Source organism: Ovis canadensis, chromosome 19 (assembly GCF_042477335.2).
Source record: "Ovis canadensis isolate MfBH-ARS-UI-01 breed Bighorn chromosome 19, ARS-UI_OviCan_v2, whole genome shotgun sequence".
NCBI lineage: Eukaryota > Metazoa > Chordata > Mammalia > Artiodactyla > Bovidae > Ovis > Ovis canadensis.
The window spans coordinates 27,415,538-27,436,009 of record NC_091263.1 but is presented as its reverse complement, the minus strand read 5'-3'; the positions used below and the strand labels follow the sequence as shown (position 1 = coordinate 27,436,009).

The following is a 20,472-nucleotide window of genomic DNA, read 5'->3' as shown; positions in this document are numbered from 1 at the left end:
GGTTATAGTTACCATCTTTCTAAATTCCATATCCTGTATGGAATTAGTATCCTGTATTGGTGTTTTTCTTTCTGGCTTACTTCACTCTGTATAATCGGCTCCAGTTTCATCCACCTCATTAGAACTGATTCAAATGCATTCTTTTTAATGGCTGAGTAATACTCCATTGTGTATATGTACCACAGCTTTCTTATCCATTCATCTGCTGACGGACATCTAGGTTGTCTTTTCCATGATAGTTTATTACCAGATATTGAATAGAGTTCCCTGTGCTATACAGTAAATCCTTGCTGTTTATCTGATACAGTTGTTAAAATTGTCATTAGTTCAACTCTTTCACAATTTCCGTTTAGATTATTCCTTTGACCTGTGGATCATATGGGCTTCCCAGGTGGTGCTAGTGGTAAAGAACGTGCCTGCCAGTGCAGAAGACCTTAGAGATACGGGTTTGATCCCTGGGTTGGAAAGATCCCCTGGAGGAAGGCACGGCAACCCACTCCAGTAGTCTTGCCTGGGAAATCCCCTGGGACAGAGGAACCTGGGGGGCTACAGTCCATGGGCTCACACAGAGTCGGGCACGACTGAAGTGACTTAGCATGCACACATATGGATCGTATGAAAATGTGTTGTTTAATTTCCAAATACTTGGCTACTTGTCACTTTTTTTTTTTTTACCAATTTTTAATTTAATGCCATTGTGGTCAGAGAACATATTCTATGTGATTTCAATCGCTTTAAATTTATTGAGACTTTTCCTGGGCCCAGCAAGTGGTGTATCTTAGTGAATGATCCCTGTGCCCTTTGAAGGGTGGTGTATTCTTTAATTGTTAGGTGAAGTTTTCTCTAAATACCAAGTTTGCTAAATTATTTGAGAGTATTGCAGGTTCTCTGTATGCTACTTTTTACTTTAATTGTTCTAACAATACCTAGACAGGAGTCAAATCTACAACTATCATTACAGACTTGTTCATTTCATTTTTTTTGTTTCGTGTCTTTCAAATTGCTTTTAATAGATGCATAATGATTTAGGATTGTTATGCCCTTTATAAACTGAAATATCACTCTTGTTTTGAAATCTACTTTAATATGAATACAGAGACTTTGCCTTTCTTTTGGTTGCTGTTTGCATATCTGTAGCTACTTAACGGTATTATTGTTGTTGTTTGGTCATGTCTAACCCTCTGCAACCCCATGGACTGTAACCCACCAGGCCCTCTGTCCATGGACTTTCCTAGGCAAGAACACTGGAGTGGGTTGCCATGCCCTCCTCCAGGGGCTTCCCAACTGAGGGACTGAACCCCTGTCTCCTGCATTGCGGGTGGGTTTGTCTTTGTTTTTACCCCTGAGCCTCTGGAAGTCCCATTCACAGTATATCTTGCTTTAATATTATAATTCTTCGCATCCAATCTAAGAATTCTACAACAAAATGTTTTCATTGACCCCACCCCTTCCAGTCACCCTTTATTTCTACATCAGCTGTATACCCTGCAAGACGTTATTATGATTCTTTTCTTTTTCGTATTATGATTGAGAAAAAATTCTGTTTACCCACATATTTACCATTTCTAGCCATCTTTGTTCCTTTATGTAAATCGAGGCTTCTCTTTGGTATTATTTAATTTTTTCCCTTCTGTCTGAAGGCCTCCCTTTAGTGCAAGTCTGCTGGCAATAAATTCCCTTCGCGTTTGTTGATCTGAAAGGTTTGTACTTCATTTTTTAAAGGTCCTTATGCTAGATGTATAGTTTCAAGTTGAGCATTTGATTCTTTCAGTAGTTTAAAGATGCTATTACATTGTCTTTGTGTTTAATAAGAAATAAGTAGAGATTCTTATCATTATTCCATATATATAATGTGTGCTTTCCCTCTGCTTCTTTCAAAGTTTACTCTTTTTTTATCAATTTGAATATGATGTGTCTGGGTGTGATTTTCTTTGTGTGTAACCTTCTTGGATTTGTTGAGCTTCTTGAATCTCTGAAATGATTTTTTTAATCAAAATTAGAAATTTTTCAAGCATTTTTTTTTTCTGCCCAATCTCCTTGCTATCTTTCTAGGATTCCAATTAGCTATATATCAGACCACTGGATGTTGTCTCTTAAGTTGCTAAAGATTATTTCTTTTTAAAATATCTTTTCTTTCTGTTCAATTTGCATAGTGTCTATTGATCTATTTCCAAGTTCACCGATCGTTTCTCTTCCAGTGTCCACTCTATGATAAGCTCACCTAGTGAATTTTTAATTTTAAATATTTTATTTTTCAGTTCTTGAATTTCTATTTAGTTCTTCTTCAAAGAAATTTCCATTTCTTTACTAAGTCTCCCATCTGTTTACTCATTCTCTTTTTCTTTATATCCCTGAATTTTTTAATATAAACTTTAAAAATCCTTGTCAGTTAATTCCAGGATATATAGTTGGTATGGGTGTGTTTCTATTGACTTTTTCCCTCCTGGTTATTGCTTACATTTTCATGGCTTTTTGTGTGTCTCAAAATTTTCTGTTGTGTTCTATATATTGCGGCCATGATGTAGTTGAGATTTGCATTATCTTTGACTTTGTAGCCCTCTGAGACTTTTGTATAACTATGGGAGCATGGGGAAAGAATAATACCATCAGTTGGATTCAGAGAAATATGAAGTAAAACCACAGTAAGACATCACTCTGTTTGTCCGTTTGACCACCACGTAGTATTCCATGGTTGGGCACTACCGTGGTTTATCTGACTGTTTGCCATTTAAGGATGCTTTGTTTCCAAATGCTCAGAATGAGCAAGCCCAGGAATAGCAAAAGTGAAAGAGACTGATTATAACCAAGAGCTGTTAAGAATGTGAGACCATCAGAACTCTCCTTTCTTGCTGCAGTGTGTCTGGTGCAATCATACTGGGTGGCTAGCTAATCAGCATTACCTAGTCAAGCTAACTGGCTACCTACCCACTGACTCCGCAAGTTCACTGCTAGTGCGTATCTAAAATGAAGGAGTACATACGTCTACCAAAGACGATGGAGGGGTAATGAAGTTGTGGTCTTTTTATACAATGAAATCATAGCGAGTAATGAGAACAAACGCACCACTGCTACATGACACAATACTGATGAATCTCAGAGAAACAGTACTGAGTGAAAGAAGCCAGACATAAAAGGAGATAGACTGAATTTTAGCATTTGAATGAAATTCAGATGGGCATAGAGATTGGATAATAGTTACTTCTGGGATCATGGGTAGACATGGGACCATATAGGAACATGAAGAGGTCTTCTGTGTTGTTGGAGATGATATAGAGTTTGATCTGGGTAGTGCCACGTGGAGATACATATATATACACATACGCACATATACACACACACACACACACACACTGATACATGGGCTTCCTGGTGGCTCATATGATAAAGAGTCTGACTGCAATGCAGGAGATTAGGGTTTGATCCCTTGGTCAGGAAGATCACTGATACATATATATATGTCTATATATACATACATACACATGGATATATATTAATATATATACATACACAGATATATATATACACACACACACACACACACACATTCATCCAGCTGCATACTTGAGATGGATGTTGAGCCTCAAAGAAATTTCTAGGTTAAGTATTATGCAACAATCTTTGAGAAATAAAATCTAGCTCTAATCTTTGGGTATATGAATTAAATCACTTTAATTTCCCTTTGAATGTGAAGTTAAAATGGTTTAAAATTCCTTTAAACATTTGTTAATTAAAGGATGAATCTTTTCTTAAAAACAAAGCACGAGCCAATTCCTTCAAACAAAGCAGCCACAGATACGTTCATGTCTCTCTCAAAGTGTTAGAGTTCTTAAAGACTGTAAGAACTCAATTCAATTTCCTACTTGAAAATCTTTCCCCTGCCAGATGCAAGATCTGCCTGTTGGGCCCTGATAACTTAAAGGTGCTAAATTCAGATACATGCAGCCCTGTGCCTCTCTAGAGATCACCCTTCTTTCTATAGATGGGGCAATTAAAACTGACCTTCAGTTCTAGCTGCCACTAGTCCTCAGATATCAAAGTGGAGAATGTAAGGGGTTTGGAAACAAGATATTAAATGGGGTCAGAGGAAGTGTGCCTTTCACCAGGAATTGTACAAGGTTTCGTTTTTGCCAGATGAAAGACTGATTTTTGAGGTTTGCTGGAATCAGTGATATTTGATGGTATTTTACCTTTTTGTAGTGTGCTATATAAGATGATTCCAAATATTTCCCAGTGTAATTTTAAATAATTTTAAATTTGTACTGATTCTTGAAAAGTTTGGCCTATTTCTATTGAATTGGAAAAAAGTTCAAAGTTTTTTCCATATTAGTTATGCCTAAAATAGCTCTGTATTCAAAAGCCAGAATTAATTTCCCAATAAAAAGGGACAGTGAACTTTGCCACAGTGGAAACTTATCACCTGGTTTTCGAAACATGCTCGTTCTGAGAACACGTCCCTGTTTCTGGGAACTGCTCCTCCATCACTGCCACGGTGTTGCCATCCAAGATCCCAGCACAGCTCCAGTCCCCAGTCACGTTTGCTGATTCCAGCACTAGCATCTGATCATTTATCTATTTATTTATAGTTAATTTATCATTGGCACTAAGAAAGTTAATCAGTTTCTTCCCAGTGGTAGAATTAATAAGAAACATTGCCCTATTTCCCACCAAAGCCAATAGGAAAATGAGCGTATGTCTGGGATCCCAGCACAGCCCTTCCTGGTCAGGCCCAGAGTGCTTCTGGACCATTTGCCATAGGCTAAGACTTTCCTAATTCTGGGAACATATGAGATGGCAAATTCTCAACAGAAGAGCAGGATACAGCAATGCATAGGTTGGTCTGTTTCCTTGAGATTCTTTTTTTTTTTTTTCCAATTTCAATAGTATGATTGATTTGAAGCTATGCACAATTGTGATTTCTGCTTATTTTTTTAATTTGTTTTTAATTGGAAGATAATTGCTTTACAATATTGTATTGGTTTCTGCCATACATCAACATGAAACAGCCACAGGCATACATGTCCCCTCCCTCTTGAACCTCCCTCCTACCTCCCACCCTGAGATTAGTTTTATGTTAGGACAAAGGCAGAGAAATAATGAATAAATGCCATGTTCTTGCACCATCACATAAAATTCTTGCTGGCTTGCTGCTTTGAAATACCCCTAAAGGGGTATTTCAAAGCTGTGCTTAGTCACTCAGTCATATCTGACTCTTTGCAACCCCATGGACTGTAGCCCACGAGGCTCCTCTGTCCATGGGGATTCTCCATGCAAGAGTACTGGAGTGGGTTGCCGTTCCCTTCTCCAGGGTATCTTCCCAACCCAGGGATCGAACCCAGGTTTCCCACATTGCAGGCGGATTCTTTACCATCTGAGCCACTAGGAAAGCCCCTTTTAGAGAGTATACAAAGCCTCAAATATAAAGAGAACCTGAAATAAGATATCGTCACCATCAGTGATCCTGGACACAAAAGAGGGATGCAGATTGTCTTGGGGGAGAAGTGCTGACTAGCTCATGCACGTGATGCTTTGTGGTAAAGGAACTTTTTATTTGTCTCCTCCTAAGATGGGGAGTAGAGTGAGCCCCAGATACGATTGATCTTTGAAACAATTAAAGGGTGGATGGATGTGTCACCAGAAGAGAGTGGAGAAAAAAATGGAGGCATCTTCAAATTTTTACCCAATGTATCTAGAGTAGGAAAAGTATTGAATTTTGTCCAAAAAACATCTTCTGATGTTTCTAAAGTTCTAAATCTTCTCCTTATGACCTTTTTAAAGGTACCTGTTAGTTCATTTGATACCTAGCTAAGAAAGATGCTTCTTCTCTGATCCTTAGAATTTCTCCTAAAATATTCTGATGTCATCTGTAAGAAGTCTGTGAATGACTGAAGAATTCTTGTAGGTAAGCAATATGAAAGAGAGAAAGCAAGTTGAGGCATGTATGAATACAGGTTCATTGCTCAATTCCCAATATCTGGTTCAGGGCCTGGTATGTAGTAGGTGCTTAATAAATGTTTGCTGAATGGATGAGTGAATAAGTTTGACGTTGAAACATGGACTGGTAGTCTAATTACTAGTTTTCTTTCTTTGTTTGCATTTGGTAATCCGACAAAAAATATTTACATGTGTAGTGGTTTGAAAACTTTTTTCTAAGAATCGTAAGAAAAAGTCCACTTTTGCTTATTAAATGAAAAAGGGCTGAGAAAGTAGCCTTTAGGAGGACCTTACATTAAAATTTTTGCACCCCCTAATGGTTATCCATGGGATTACACTTCAGAATTAGAAAGTAACCTAGTTGGAAGTAGGATCATATCTATTTCCATTCAAGTAAGAGTTAAAGAATAAAAAGGCTATCAATTGAGAGGAACAAAGACAACAGGAGTTAGGTCAAATAAAACCAGAGATTATGCAAATTTCTATGAAGTTTGAAAGGCTGAAAATGAAATGGTAACCTGGTAACTGCCTTAGCTAACCAGGTAAATCTTAAACCTGGTACTGCCAATAATGACGGTCACAAGAAATAAGTGTACTGCCAGCACAGAATCCAGGGATGATGCAGGAATTAGGGACACCAGTTACCTCTAAGCGAGGAGGGGGGATCTGTAGGGTAAAGCTGGCAAGGATTTGATGCTAGTTTGAATGTGAAGCTGATAGAACCCACTACCGCAAATCAGCCCCCTTACCCCAGGCAGCCCAGGGACCTGCTAGCAGAGGGAGGAAGATTTACTTCTGGAGGGCTGCACCACGGAGGATGGGGGGAGATGTTGCACAGAGGAGTCAGGCTTGCACTCTGGGTAATGACGCTTCTTGGACTGAGTTCCTGTCTGGTATGGGAGCTCTGGTGTCAAACCTGTACATCTTGGGAAGAGACTGGAAGACTCTCTTCTGGGGGCTCTGACCTTTAAATCTGTGTTAAGCCTATTACTTGGATTCAAACAAAATTAAACTGTAAGAAAGAGAGTGAAGGAGCTGATATGTGAATCACCAGGAAGCTGTGATTTATAGCAGACCTCTGGGATAGTGTATGTCATGTGGCTGAGAAGGTCGTGAGATGAGCAGGGGAGGACAGTCAGCTTCGCCTGGAGACACTTCTCTGAATATGCTTCAGTGAGAAGTTGAACTTACTCTGGATTAATACTTCGAGTGAGAAGAGTAAGGAGTTTATGATAGCCCCAGTTACAGGGTGATGGGGAACAAATCTGGTCATGGGAAACCCAAGAAGGAAGAATTGGATATTTGTAAGGAAAAGTCTCCAAACGCATCTTCATCTCCCACCTCTACCCCACTGAGAGGTCAAGGACAGGGGTCCTGGATGACCTGCTTGATTTACTTTATTTTTTAGCGACGTGCAAGACGTTGGTTTCCCCAGAGAGTCATGTCCCACTATCTTGTTTTTTGTTGCTGTCATTTATTCACCAAGTCATGTCTGAATCTTTTGCGACTCCACGGAGTGTAGTCCACCCGGCTCCTCTGTCCATGGGATTCTCCAGGCAAGAATACTGGAGTGGGTTACCGTTTGCTTCTCCAGGGGATCTTCCTGACCCAGGGACTGAACCCGCATCTCCTGTTTGACAAACTGACTCTACACTGAGCCACCTGGGAAGTCTGTCCCAGTGTCTGAACAGATTCTAATGGAGGCAGGTATGGTGGGCCCTGTGACTGGCCTCCTGAATTCCCTTTTCCACCTGGCACCCCTATCACCAGTGACTGCAGGGCTGCAGCCACTGGCTTACATGGGTGAGCTCCCCACATTAGCCTCGGCTGGTGGAAACTTCCTCACCAAGCAGTGGCCTGAGAGGTAAAACCCCCACTCCCCAGGGATGGGATCTAGACAGGGCTGTATGCCTCTCCTCTTGGGAACATTTGGCCTTTTTCCCTAGAATTTTTCCATTAAGCCACTTTCAATGTAGACTTACTCAAAGGAGGCTCTTTTTAAAAACTGCTCCTTACCCTTTCGGTAGAACGTCTGCTCTTAGATTTATGAACCTTTTATCCTGGTGTTCTCTCTTTTGGCTTAGTTTCTAGAATTGTTAACTCTCCAAATAGACAGTTAGCCAAGGCTTTTGTCCTGACTGCAGTGACTTCCGAGAGTCTATCCCTTACTTATCATGTGCTGATTTCTTTTTTAAAGTTGTTAATTAACTAGTAGACTTGTTGCAGATTTGGGTTTTGGGATTTCCAAAACCTGTGAGCTCCAACTGGACACTTTGCATGGCACGGGCAACGTCCACTCGTATGGGACAGGAAGTTGGCTGTTGAAGCCTTTTCTTTAGCCACATCACTATCCTTTCTTCTGCGGTAGCCCTGTGGCTTAGGTTAGGCTAACTAGAAGCAGAGTCGGCGATAGGTATTTGATGCATGTGGTTTACTGGGGGACTGATCTTAGAAGAGGGGGGACGGAGGGAAACAAGAGGCAGGGGAAGTGGCTGAGCAGGGACGTGATCCCAGGTAAAGTCCAGCCTGATCCACAGCTCTGGGGTGTGTATCTCACCCCAGCATTGCCCCATCTTAAGGCAAGGAGACATTGTTTCGTAGACCCATATCAATCGTTGGGCCCCCAGATTGAGGATTAACCTCCTGGGGATCTCCAGGTGAGGAGACTCTCACCAAGAACAATTCTGAGAAGAAGGTCATAGAGAGCAAAGACAATTCCTGAGAGCCAAGTTTGGGGGTACGGAGGCCTGTGTATCTGAAGCTTGGCAGGGGGAGAAGAGAGATGCTGTGGAGCCTTGTAAGTCAGGATGCAATCCTATCATCACTGGTAGGTTGTGAGTGGGTGGGGTAAATGACGAGATGCACATTTCAGAAGGCCCACATCTAGGGGTGGAAGAGAAGCAAGCACTGGTGCCTACAGGCCACCTGAAGGCTCTAGAGAGAAATGGTGAGGGTTTATATAGGTGTGGTAGGGCTGGCAGTCATGAAAGAAACTAATACTTTGAAAAAAGCATGTTGTGAAAGCGGAGTCAACTTTATTTGCTATTTGTGCAAGAACCAAAGTAGCCAAGATTGACTACATGAGTCAAAAAAGGGGACCAAAAAAGGGGGAAGGGGCACCTTTGTAGAGAATACGAGGGCATGTGGAAAGAAAGGTTTAGTTTGGGGTGTATCAATAGTCCTTCCCTTTACACTGCTGAGTAGTGGTCCATCATACTGCGGTAACATGGCTTATCTATCACTCACTATTGTGGACACTTGGGTGGTTTCCAGTTTGGGACTATTATGAACTAAAGCTTATAAACATATTCTTATACAGATCTTTAGTGACTATGTGAACAAATTTCTGCTCTACATATATTTAGGAATAGAATTCTTGGGCCAGGGGGCAATTGCAGTAATTTTTAATTCCAGCATTACTATTTGACTGTTGTTTATATATTCCAGTTCTCTGTGGCATTGTCTCTTCCTGCACATACTGTTTATTTATGCAGATGTTAATGTCCCTCTCTGACAGCTCCAGTGACATCACATCCGTGAATCCGCTATTGCGTGTTCCTCTCCCAGTCCAGTCTCTTAGGAAGGCTTTATCGTCTCTTGTTGAGCGCTGTGTATTGTGTCAGACTGTAGATACGCTGAATGATGATCTCTCTCTCTAAGAAACCTCAACGTCTCCTCTGGTAAGTAGATCGTGAAGTGATGGATCACCTTAATCCAGGCAGGGAATGAGCAGTTCAAGGTTCGGTTGCACTTTGGGCATGAGTTCGCCCACCTCTGGTTCCCCCCCGCTTCTGCTGTGTGGTCCTTTGGGGTTTCTGATTGAGCTCCTGGGTTGTCAGTTGGCCTTCTCTCTCAGGATTCATTCTAATTTCAGTTTTTAATTTTCTTAGTACTACAGAAGTGCAGAAGATGCTGCTTTGCCCTTTTTCTTTCTTCGCAGAGTCTTTCTTCCTTGCAAGTTTAGGAATTTGACAAATGCCTCCAGGAAAGCTGAGAGCATGACTCACTTCTAAGTACTGGCTTCTCTCACCGGGGTCTTGGGCCAGTTTAGGCACCCCCACACCCCGCTTCTCCTCCCCATGTCTGTGACAGTGTTAGAATTTCTGCTTGATTCTCTGTTAACCATGGTTCTCTAAAGGGGGCGGGGAGGAGGGAAAAACTGGGAGATTGGGATTTACATATACACATTACTGTATATAAAACTCATAACAAGTAAGAACTTACTGGATAGCACAGGGAACTCTACTCAGTCCTCTGTAATGACCTATATGGGAAAAGAATCTAAAAAAGAGTGAATATATGTTCATGTATAACGGATTCACTTTGCTGTACAGCAGAAACTAACACAACAGTGTAAGTCAATTATACTCCAACAAAAATCAATTAAAAAACAATGACTCTCTGGCTTTCTTTTCCTTCTGCCTCAGTCAGTGCCAAGAGCTGGCAAGTTCCCTGAAGGCAGGACAGTTCTGGAACGTCTGCTCAGCAATCCGCCGTTCTATTCCTCCAAAATCCAGCCCAGAGCCATTCTGTTTGCTCAGCTGTGCTCTGTGGTCTCCAAACAGAAGAAATTTTTTATTTTCCCTGGCCTCTCCGGTCAGTCCTAGGAGAGCATCAGTCTGGCGCAAGTCACTGCATCATATCTGGAAGTAGACATTCCCTATCAGTGAAGTTGGATAACTTTTCATCATGTAGCCCGTATCTTCCTTTTATTTGTTCTCTTATTTTACTATTTTTAAAATTCCCCTGTATCTATCACTTTGCATCATTATTTTAAAAACCCTATTTATGAAAAAAATATGGAATTCAGCCAACATGCACCAAGAAGAAACTACAGAAGATGCGTATTTTCATGTTCAAACAAAAGCAAATTAAAAAAATTGTTAGTGAACATTTAACTCGCAAAGGTAGAATACACGGAACAAATCTGAAAAAGAACAGGAGGATTACATCAGGGTTAAAGAAAATGTTAAAGAATTTGACAAAACAAATATATTAAGAGAATGAAAACACAAACCAGAGACAGGGTGAAAGTCTTTGCAAACACATGTCTGATGAGGACTGATATCCAAATACAGAAATTCTTAAGACTCAACAATTAAAAAAAGAAAAAAATAAACAACCCTATTCAAAACTGGGCAAGAAATCTGAACAGACACCTCACCAGAGAAGACACACAGCTGACAAATAAGCACATGAAAAGATATTCAATTTTATATATCATCAGAGAATTGCAAATTAAGACTATAATTATGTACCACTACACACACATTAGAATGGCCAAAATCCAAACCCCAAATGGTGGTAAGGATGCGGACCAAGAGGAACTCTCATTCATCGCTGGTAGAAATACAAACTAGTACAGCCACTGTGGAAGGCAGTTTGGCAGTTTCTTAGAAAACTAAACGGATTCTTACCATGTTGTTGTTCAGTCGCCCACTTGTGTCCACCTCTTTGTGACCCCATGGACTGCAGCACACCAGGCCTCCCTGTCCCTCACCGTCTCCCAAAGTTTGCCCAAGTTCATGTCCATTGCATCAGTGATGCCAACCAGCCATCTCATCCTCTGATGCCCTCTTCTCTTTCTGCCCTCAATCTTTCCAAGCATCAGGGACTTTTCCATGAGTCAGCTTTTCTCATCAGGTGACCAAAATACTGGAGCTTCAGCTGCAGCGTCAGTCCTTCCAATGAGTATTCAGGGTTGGTTTTCCTTAAGACTGACAGGTTTGATCTCCTTGCTGTCCAAGGTACTCTCAGGAGTCTACTCCAGCACCACAGTTTGAAGGCATCAGTTCTTTGGTGCTCTGCCTTCTTTACGGTCCAGCTCTCACAACCGTACGTGACCACTGGGAAGATCATAGCCTTGACTATATGAATCTTTATTGGCAGAGTAATGTCTCTGTTTTTCAACACACTGTCTAGGTTTGTCTGCTTTCCTGCCAAGAAGCAACCGTCTTCTGATTTCATGGCTGCAGTCACCATCCACAGTGACTTTAGAGCCCAAGAAGAGGAAATCTGTCACTACTTCCAAATTTTCCCCTTCTGTTTGCCATGAAGTAATGGGACCAGATGCCACGATCTTAGTTTTTTTTTAATATTTAGTTTTAAGCCAGCTCTTTCAGTCTCCTCCTTCACCCTCATTAAGAGGCTCTTTAGTTCCTCTTCACTTTGTGCCATTAGTGGTATCATCCACATATCTGAGGCTGCTGATGTTTCTCCCACCTATCTTGATTCCAGCTTGTAACTCAGCCAGCCCAGCATTTCCCGCGATGTGCTCAGCGTGTAGGTTAAATAAACAGGGTGGCAGCAGACAGCCCTGTCGTCCTCCTTTCTCAGTCCTGAACCAGTCAATGTTTCATACAGGATTCTAACTGCTGCTTCTTGACCCGCAGGTTTCTCAGGAGACAAGTAAGATGGTCTGGTATTCCCATCTCTTTAAGAGCTTTTCACAGTTTGTTATGATCCACATAGTCAAAAGTTTTAGTGCGGCTGATGAAGCAGAGGTAGATGCCATCTTTTTCTGAAATTCCCTTGCTTTCTCTAGGATCCAGTGAATGCTGGCAGTTCGATCTCTGGTTCCTCTGCCTTTTCTAAACCCAGCTGGAACTTCTGGAAGTTCTTGGTTTTCATAATGCTGAAGCCTAGCATGCAAGATTTTAAGCACGGCCTTACTAGCATGGGAGATGAGTGCAATTGTCCGATGGTTTGCACGGTCTTTAGTACTAACCTTCTTGGGAATTGGGATGAGGATTGACTTTTTCCGGTCCTGTGGCCACTGCTGGGTCTTCCAGATTTGCTGACATATTGAGTGCAACATTTGATAGCATCATCCTTTAGGGTTTTGAATATCTCCACGGGAATTCCATCCCATCCACTAGCTTTATTGACAGCAGGGCTTCCTAAGGCCCACCTGACTGCACACTCCAGAAGGTCTGGCTCTGGGTGACTGACCACACCATCGTGCTTATCCAGTTCATTAAGGTCTTTTTGCACAGCTCTCCCATGTACTCTTTCCATCTCTTCTTGATCTCCTCTGTGTCTGCTAGGTCTCTACCGTTTCTGTACTTTATTAGGCCCATCTTTGGGTGACATATTCCTGTGATATTTCCAGTTTTCCTGAAGAGACCTCTAGTCTTTCCCCTTCTGTTGTTTCCTTCCAGTTTTATGCACTGTTCCTTGAAGAAGGCCGTCTCATCTCTCCTTCCTGTTCTCTGGAACTCTGCCTTTAGTTGGATGCACCCTTCTTTTCTCCCTTGCTTTTCACTTCTCTTCTTTCTTCAGCTTTTTGTAAGGCCTCCTCAAACAACCACTTTGCCTTCTGCTTTTCTTTTCCTTTGAGATGGTCTTGTTCTCTGCTTCCTGTACAGTATTACAGACCGCCACCCGTACCTCCTCAGGCACACTGTTCACTGGATCTAATCCCTTCAGTCTGTCTCCTCTGCAGCACATTCATAGGGCATTTCATTTAAGTGGTACCTGGCTGGCCTAGTGGTGTCCTACACTTTCTTTAGTTTAAGCCTGAATTTTGCTATGAGAAGCTGATGATTTGAGCCACAGTCAGCTCCAGCTCTTGTTTTTGCTGACTGTGTACAGCTTCTCCATCTTTGTCTGCAGTATTGACCATTTGGTGATGTCCATGTGTAAAGTCATTTCCTGTGTTGTTGAAAAAGGGTATTTGCTATGACTGGTGCATTCTCTAAGCAGAATTCAGTTACCATACAACCCAGCAGTCATGTTCCTTGGCATTTACCTAAATAAGCTGAAAATGTATGTACACACAATCACTTGTACATGAAGGTGTATAGTAGATTTATCTGTAATTGCCAAAACTGGGAAACAACCAAGATGCACTTTTTTAGGAGAATGGACAAACTGGTACATCCAAAAAAATAGAGTATTATTCAATGGCAAAAGGAAATGCACTATCAAAGCACAAAAAGAGACGGAGGAAAGTTGAATGGTTACTACTAAGTGAAAGTGAAAGAAGACAATCTGAAAACATTGAAGTACAGAATGATTCCCGCTCTGTGCCAACATCCCGGAAGAGGCAAGACTCTGGAGACAGTAGAAAGATCAGTGGTTGCTAGTGGATCTGGTGAGGAGGAAGGGATGACTGGATGAAGCATGGGAGACTTTTAGGGCAGTGAAACTGTTCTATATGATATTGTAAAGGTGGATGTCTGGCATTATACATTTGTCAAAACCCATAATTCTATCATATTAAAAGTGAATTCTAATATAAACAGTGGACTTCAGTGAATAATTTATTAGTATAGGCTCATCAACTGTATCAGATGCACCACACTAATGGAAGATCTTTATTAAAGGGAAAAACTTGTTTGTTGGAGGGAGGGACAGGTATGGAAACTCTAACAGTTCAGTTCAGTTCAGTCGCTCAGTCGTGTCCAACTCTTTGCGACCCCATGAATCACAGCACGCCAGGCCTCACTGTCCATCACCAACTCCCGGAGTTCACCCAAACTCATGTTCATTGAGTCAGTGATGCCATCCAGCCATCTCATCCTCTGTCGTCCCCTTCTCCTCCTGCCCCCAATCCCTCCCAGCATCAGAGTCTTTTCCAATGAGTCAACTCTTCGCATGAGGTGGCCAAAGTATTGGAGTTTCAGCTTTAGCATCATTCCTTCCAAAGAACACTCAGGGCTGATCTCCTTTAGAATGGACTGGTTGGAACTCCTTGCAGTCCAAGGGACTCTCAAGAGTTCTCCATCTCCACAGTTCAAAAGTATCAATTCTTCAGCGCTCAGCTTTCTTCACAATCCAACTCTCACATCCATACAAGACCACTGGAAAAACCATAGCCTTGACTAGACGGACCTTTGTTGGCAAGGTAATGTCTCTGCTTTTCAATATGCTATCTAGGTTGGTCATAACTTTTCTTCCAAGGAGTAAGCGTCTTTTAATTTCATGGCTGCAGTCACCATCTGCAGTGATTTGGGAGCTCCCAAAAATAAAGTCTGACACTGTTTCCACTGTTTCCCCATCTATTTCCCATGAAGTGATGGGACCGGATGCCATGATCTTCGTTTTCTGAATGTTGAGCTTTAAGCCAACTTTTTCACTCTCTACCTTCACTTTCATCAAGAGGCTTTTTAGTTCCTCTTCACTTTCTGCCATAAGGGTGGTGTCATCTGCATGTCTGAGGTTATTGATATTTCTCCCAGCAATCTTGATTCCAGCTTGTGTTTCTTCCAGTCTAGCGTTTCTCATGATGTACTCTGCATAGAAGTTAAATAAGCAGGGAAACTCTATACTTACTATTAAATTTTTCTGTAAGACTACCATGCTATAAAGAAAATAAAGCCTATCAATTTTTAACTGAAAATAATAAGATAAAACTGATTAATTAGTCTATGCGCTGGTTTCCCCAGGGACTAGGGAATCAATAATAAACAAGACTATAATCTGTTAACAATTAACAAAGAAAAATAGTTAACACTTATCACACACCAACACAACAGTCCTAAGACATCAGTGCTATTACTATTCCCATTTTACAACTGAAGAAACAGGTAGGGTAGGTTTGGATAATTCATCCCAGCTTACAAAACTTGCAGAGGGTCACATAGAAAGTGATGGGGCTGGGTGTTAACCCAGTTTATGTTGCCCCAGAGTCTATGCTATTAGCTATGAAGAGGTACTCCCAGAACATAGTAAGAAACCAATAAGTGTTACCTATGATTGTAACAGTCATAAAGAATTAGATTTTGTTGATGACTAAACATAGTAATAAATGTAATAAAGCTGAAAATAAGAAATTGTTATATGTGACGGTGTGACAGAAACTCTCTTGTCTGGGACCCCTGCCCACCCTCCTCTGTATGGATTTCTGGGAACTGCCCTAGTTTCCACGGTGCCACACCCACTGGAAGTCACTGCTGATTCTCCCCAATCCTAGCCCCCGACAGCCGCTAATATACTTTCTGTCACTACAGCTTCGTCTCTTCTGGACATTTCATATAAATGGGATCCTACACTCTCAATACAAACGGATCTTGGCGGCCTCACTGAGCATCATGCTTTCAGGGTTCTTTCACTTCGTGGCCTGTTTCAGCCCTCCATTCCTTTCCCGTGTTCCATGGCATGGACGCAGAACCCTGTTGCACGTATTCATTCGTCAGCTGATGGACACTGGGTTGTTCCCACTTTGTTACTATTGTGACTAATACTGCTAGGAGCATCCTGTAAAAGGTTTTATGTGGTCACATGTTTTCATTTCTCTTGAGTATATATCTGGGAGTGAAATTGCTAGAAAATATGATCACTGTTTAACTCTTTGAGGAACTGCCAAACTGTTGTCTGCAGTTGTTGGGCACCATGTTACATTCCCACCAACAGTGTATGATGGTCCCAGTTTCTTCACATTGTCACCAACACTCATTATTATCTGTCTTTTTGGTTATAGCCATCCAAGTGTGTACGAAGAGAGTCTCTCACTGTCGTTTTTATTTCATTTTCCTGATGGTTAATAATGTTGAACATCTTTTCATGTGCTTATTGGCCATTTTTATAGCTTTTTTTTTAAAGAAATATCTGTTCAAATGCTTCGCCCACTTAAAGAATTTTATTGAAGTATAGTTGATTTACAATGTTGTGTTCCTTTTTACTGCACAGAGAAGGGACTGAGTTATACATGTATGTATTCTTTCTCATTACGGTGTATCACAGAACATTGAATACACTCCCTGTGATATACAGTAGGGCCCTGTTGTTTATCCACCCTATCTATCCTAGTTTGCACCTGCTGATCCCAACCACCCCAGGCCTTTCCTCTGCCACTTCCCCTTAGGAACCACAAGTCTGGTCTCTGTGTCTGCGAGTCTGTTTCGTAGATAGGTTCCTTTGTGTTGTATTTCTGATGCCACAGATAAGTGATGTGATGTATTCGTCTCTCTCTCTTTATGACTTACTTCACTTAGTGCAATCATCTCTAGGTCCATCCACGTTGCTGCAAATGGCATCATTTCATTCCTTTGATGGCTGGGTAATATCCCACTGTGTGTGTAATACAGCACATCCTCTTTATCCATTCATCTGTCTATGCACATTTAGGTTGCTTCCATGTCTTGGCTATCTTGAATAGTTACTTTGCCCATTTTTGAAATGGGGTATCTTTTTTTCTTTTAACTGTTGAGTGCAGGAGTTCTTTTTATATTCTGGATATAATTCCTTTATTAGATATATGGTTTGCAATGTATTTGTTTTGAACGTTAAAAGTTTAAGGTGTTTATAGTTGATCAAATTTATAGGAGTGTGAGTCTTTTAAAGCACAAATATGTTATATTCCCAAGGCTGAGTTATTGACAGAGAATGTATAAAGTTTGTAAACCATTCTACTAGATTATAAAGTAGAAACTAATCTCCAAAGATCTATGTTTAATAATGAAACTTTCCATATTTCACTTCAGCAATTCAATGTTAATAAGGAATGATTTCATTTTTCTCTGTGTCTTAAGAAATTTTATTAATAATGCATCATCCTTAGACTCCTTAGACTAGAGTAACTATATCAGAACCTCAGAAGAAAAATTGATGGTAGACAGCATTTTAAAAAAGAATTCAATCAACATTATGCCCTGATTCCCTTTTGTGTAGCCCAGGTCTCCAAACAGCAGAGACCCACATGACAAGGCACACAGGGATGTCCTAGAGCAGTGTGCTAGGGACGTCAGTCAATAAAGGGACCGCAGAAATGACCCCTAAGCAGATTCTTGCACACAAAGCATTCCTTTATTCATTCAGCAAATATCTATCAAGGCTTGCTGCATGCCAGGCGCTGTTCTAGACACTAGCATGACAATGGAGAGTGGAAACAAATATAGTCTTCACGTTAGTGGGTAAAGATATGTTAGTGAAATAACCACCCAACGGAATGAAGTGTTACATTTGTGACCAGGCAGTGCCAGAGCACGGTTAGGGGTGATCAAGGAGAGCTATTGGAGGCACTGGCATCCAAGCTTTTTCTGAAGACAGAGCTGGAGTTGATGAAAAGGAAGGCTGAGAGCTTCTCATTGCTCTGAGCTGGCCTTGAGAAGAGGGGTCCAGGGATAAGTGAGGAACAGAGGTCACCAGTGAGCGGAGAGGCGCTCCCAGAGCAGGTGTTCCACTGAGGCTGGAGGTGAAAAGCCAAGCTGTGGGTGAAACAGGCTCGGTCCAGGTCTCCGTCTACCTCCAGCTGTGTGACTCTGCATAAATCATTTTCTCTCTCTGATCATGCTAAATAGGAATCTTTCTACCTAATAGGATTGCTATGAGGATTAAAGGAGACGCAGAAATAAAATGCCCAGAACAGTGTTTTGTCTCTAGTAACCACTCCAAATAAGTGGGAGAAAATATAAGCCAATACAAGACCACAGTGTCTTCCTTGCCTCTGGCTCCCTCATCTCACCTCTGGCGCAGTCATGGGCCCCCAGCTCTTGATGCCAACCTGGGAAGCCCCAGAGCCCCTCTTAAGCCCGAGCTTTCTTCCTCCAACATATGTAGCTTTTGTTGCATTGTCTTCCAGTATTTTCACTTGGGGATATCAGCAGGGAATTTTAAAAATATTTTTACCTGTTTATTTGGCTATACCAGGTCTTAGTTGCAGCCTGTGGGATCTAGCTCCCTGACCAGGGATTGAACCCAGGCTTCCTTCTTTGGGAGCTTGGAGTCTTAGCCACTGGACACCAGGGAAGTCTCTCAGAGAATTTTTTAAAGTACTATAATTCATATTTTTGAAAATTTTAAGAATCTTTTCCTTCTGAACAGAAATGCACCATCTCCTTATGGTATAAAGTTTTAAAAATAAAAAAAAAGTTTTCTATTCATATATTTATCAAATATTTATTGAACAGCTATTAGGTGTCAGGCCCTGTTCTGGGCACTGGGCACATAGTGACCAACAAAAGAAGGTGTCGTTGCTGGAACGTGGCCTCCAGTGGGGAAGACTGACTTTAGTCACCAAGGTTCAAGGTCTTGTTTTTACTGGGGACTGGATTTTCTGAAGTTTCTGCAACTGGCTTACAGATGTTCTCTTGCCCTGGTATTGGCAGAGCTCCCTGCAGGGTATCTGAATTATTCTTCTATGTGTAAAGCTCATCAGATTCTCTGTTGTTTCATCATTGAGGGTTTTTTCTTGCAACATGGAATTTCCTGATAAAGCCAATGACAACCATAGTCTACCTGATGGCTTTAACCATCCTATCATCTGTGGATTTTCTGATTTCAGCATGTATAGCTCTTCCCTAACAATGATTCCAGCATTTTACCAGGCTAGCCATGTGAAACTCAGTTCAATCAGATGTTCAGTTCAGTTCAGTCGCTCAGTCATGTCCGACTCTTTGCGACCCTATGAATTGCAGCATGCCAGGCCTCCCTGTCCATCACCAACTCCCGGAGTTCACTCAGACTCACGTCCATCAAGTCAGTGATGCCATCCAGCCATCTCATACTCAGTCGTCCCCTTCTCCTGCCCCCAATCCCTCCCAGCATCAGAGTCTTTTCCAATGAGTCAACTCTTCGCATGAGGTGGCCAAAGTACTGGAGCTTCAGCTTTAGCATCATTCCTTCCAAAGAAATCCCAGGGTTGATCTCCTTTAGAATGGACTGGTAGGATCTCCTTGCAGTCCAAGGGACCCTCAAGAGTCTTCTCCAGCACCACAGTTCAAAAGCATCAATTCTTTGGCGCTCAGCCTTCTTCACAGTCCAACTCTCACATCCATACATGACCACAGGAAAAATCATAGCCTTGACTAGATGGACCTTAGTTGGCAAAGTAATGTCTCTGCTTTTGAATATGCTATCTAGGTTGGTCATAACTTTTCTTCCAAGGAGTAAGCGTCTTTTAATTTCATGGCTGCAGTCACCATCTGCAGTGATTTGGGAGCCCAAAAAAATGAAGTCTGACACTGTTTCCACTGTTTCCCCATCTATTTCCCATGAAGTGATGGGACCAGATGCCATGATCTTTGTTTTCTAAATGTTGAGCTTTAAGCCAACTTTTCGCTCTCCTCTTTCCCTTTCATCAAGAGGCTTTTTAGCTCCTCTTCACTTTCTGCCATAAGGGTGGTGTCATCTGCATATCTAAGGTTATTGATATTTCTCCTGGCAATCTTGATTCCAGCTTGTGCTTCTTCCAGCCCAGAGTTTCTTATGATGTATTCTGCATAGAAGTTAAATAAGCCGGGTGACAATATACAGTCTTGACGTACTCCTTTTCCTATTTGGAACCAGTCTGTTGTTCCATGTCCAGTTCTAACTGTTGCTTCCTGACCTGCAGACAGATTTCTCAAGAGGCAGGTTAGGTGGTCTGGTATTCCCATTTCAGAATTTTCCACAGTTTATTGTGATCCACACAGTCAAAGGCTTTGGCATAGTCAATAAAGCGGAAATAGATGTTTTTCTGGAACTCTCTTGCTTTTTCCATGATCCAGCAGATGTTGGCAATTTGATCTCTGGTTCCTCTGCCTTTTCTAAAACCAGCTTGAACATCTGGAAGTTCACGGTTCACGTATTGCTGAAGTCTGGCTTGGAGAATTTTGAGCA

The 20,472-nt window shown here is 41.5% G+C and overlaps 1 long non-coding RNA gene across 3 annotated transcripts in view; it reads left to right on the top strand.

Annotated features, from left to right (window-relative positions):
• Positions 1-20,472, top strand: part of LOC138424198 (uncharacterized) — a 190,499-nt gene that overhangs the window by 38,159 nt on the left and 131,868 nt on the right. The window contains exon 2 of one of the 3 annotated variants that reach the window (XR_011250679.1): positions 9,449-9,611. The exons of the other annotated variants lie outside the window; for them this stretch is intronic. This is a non-coding gene — a long non-coding RNA (uncharacterized lncRNA). The remainder of the gene's footprint in view (positions 1-9,448; positions 9,612-20,472) is intronic. 3 annotated transcript variants of the gene reach the window in all.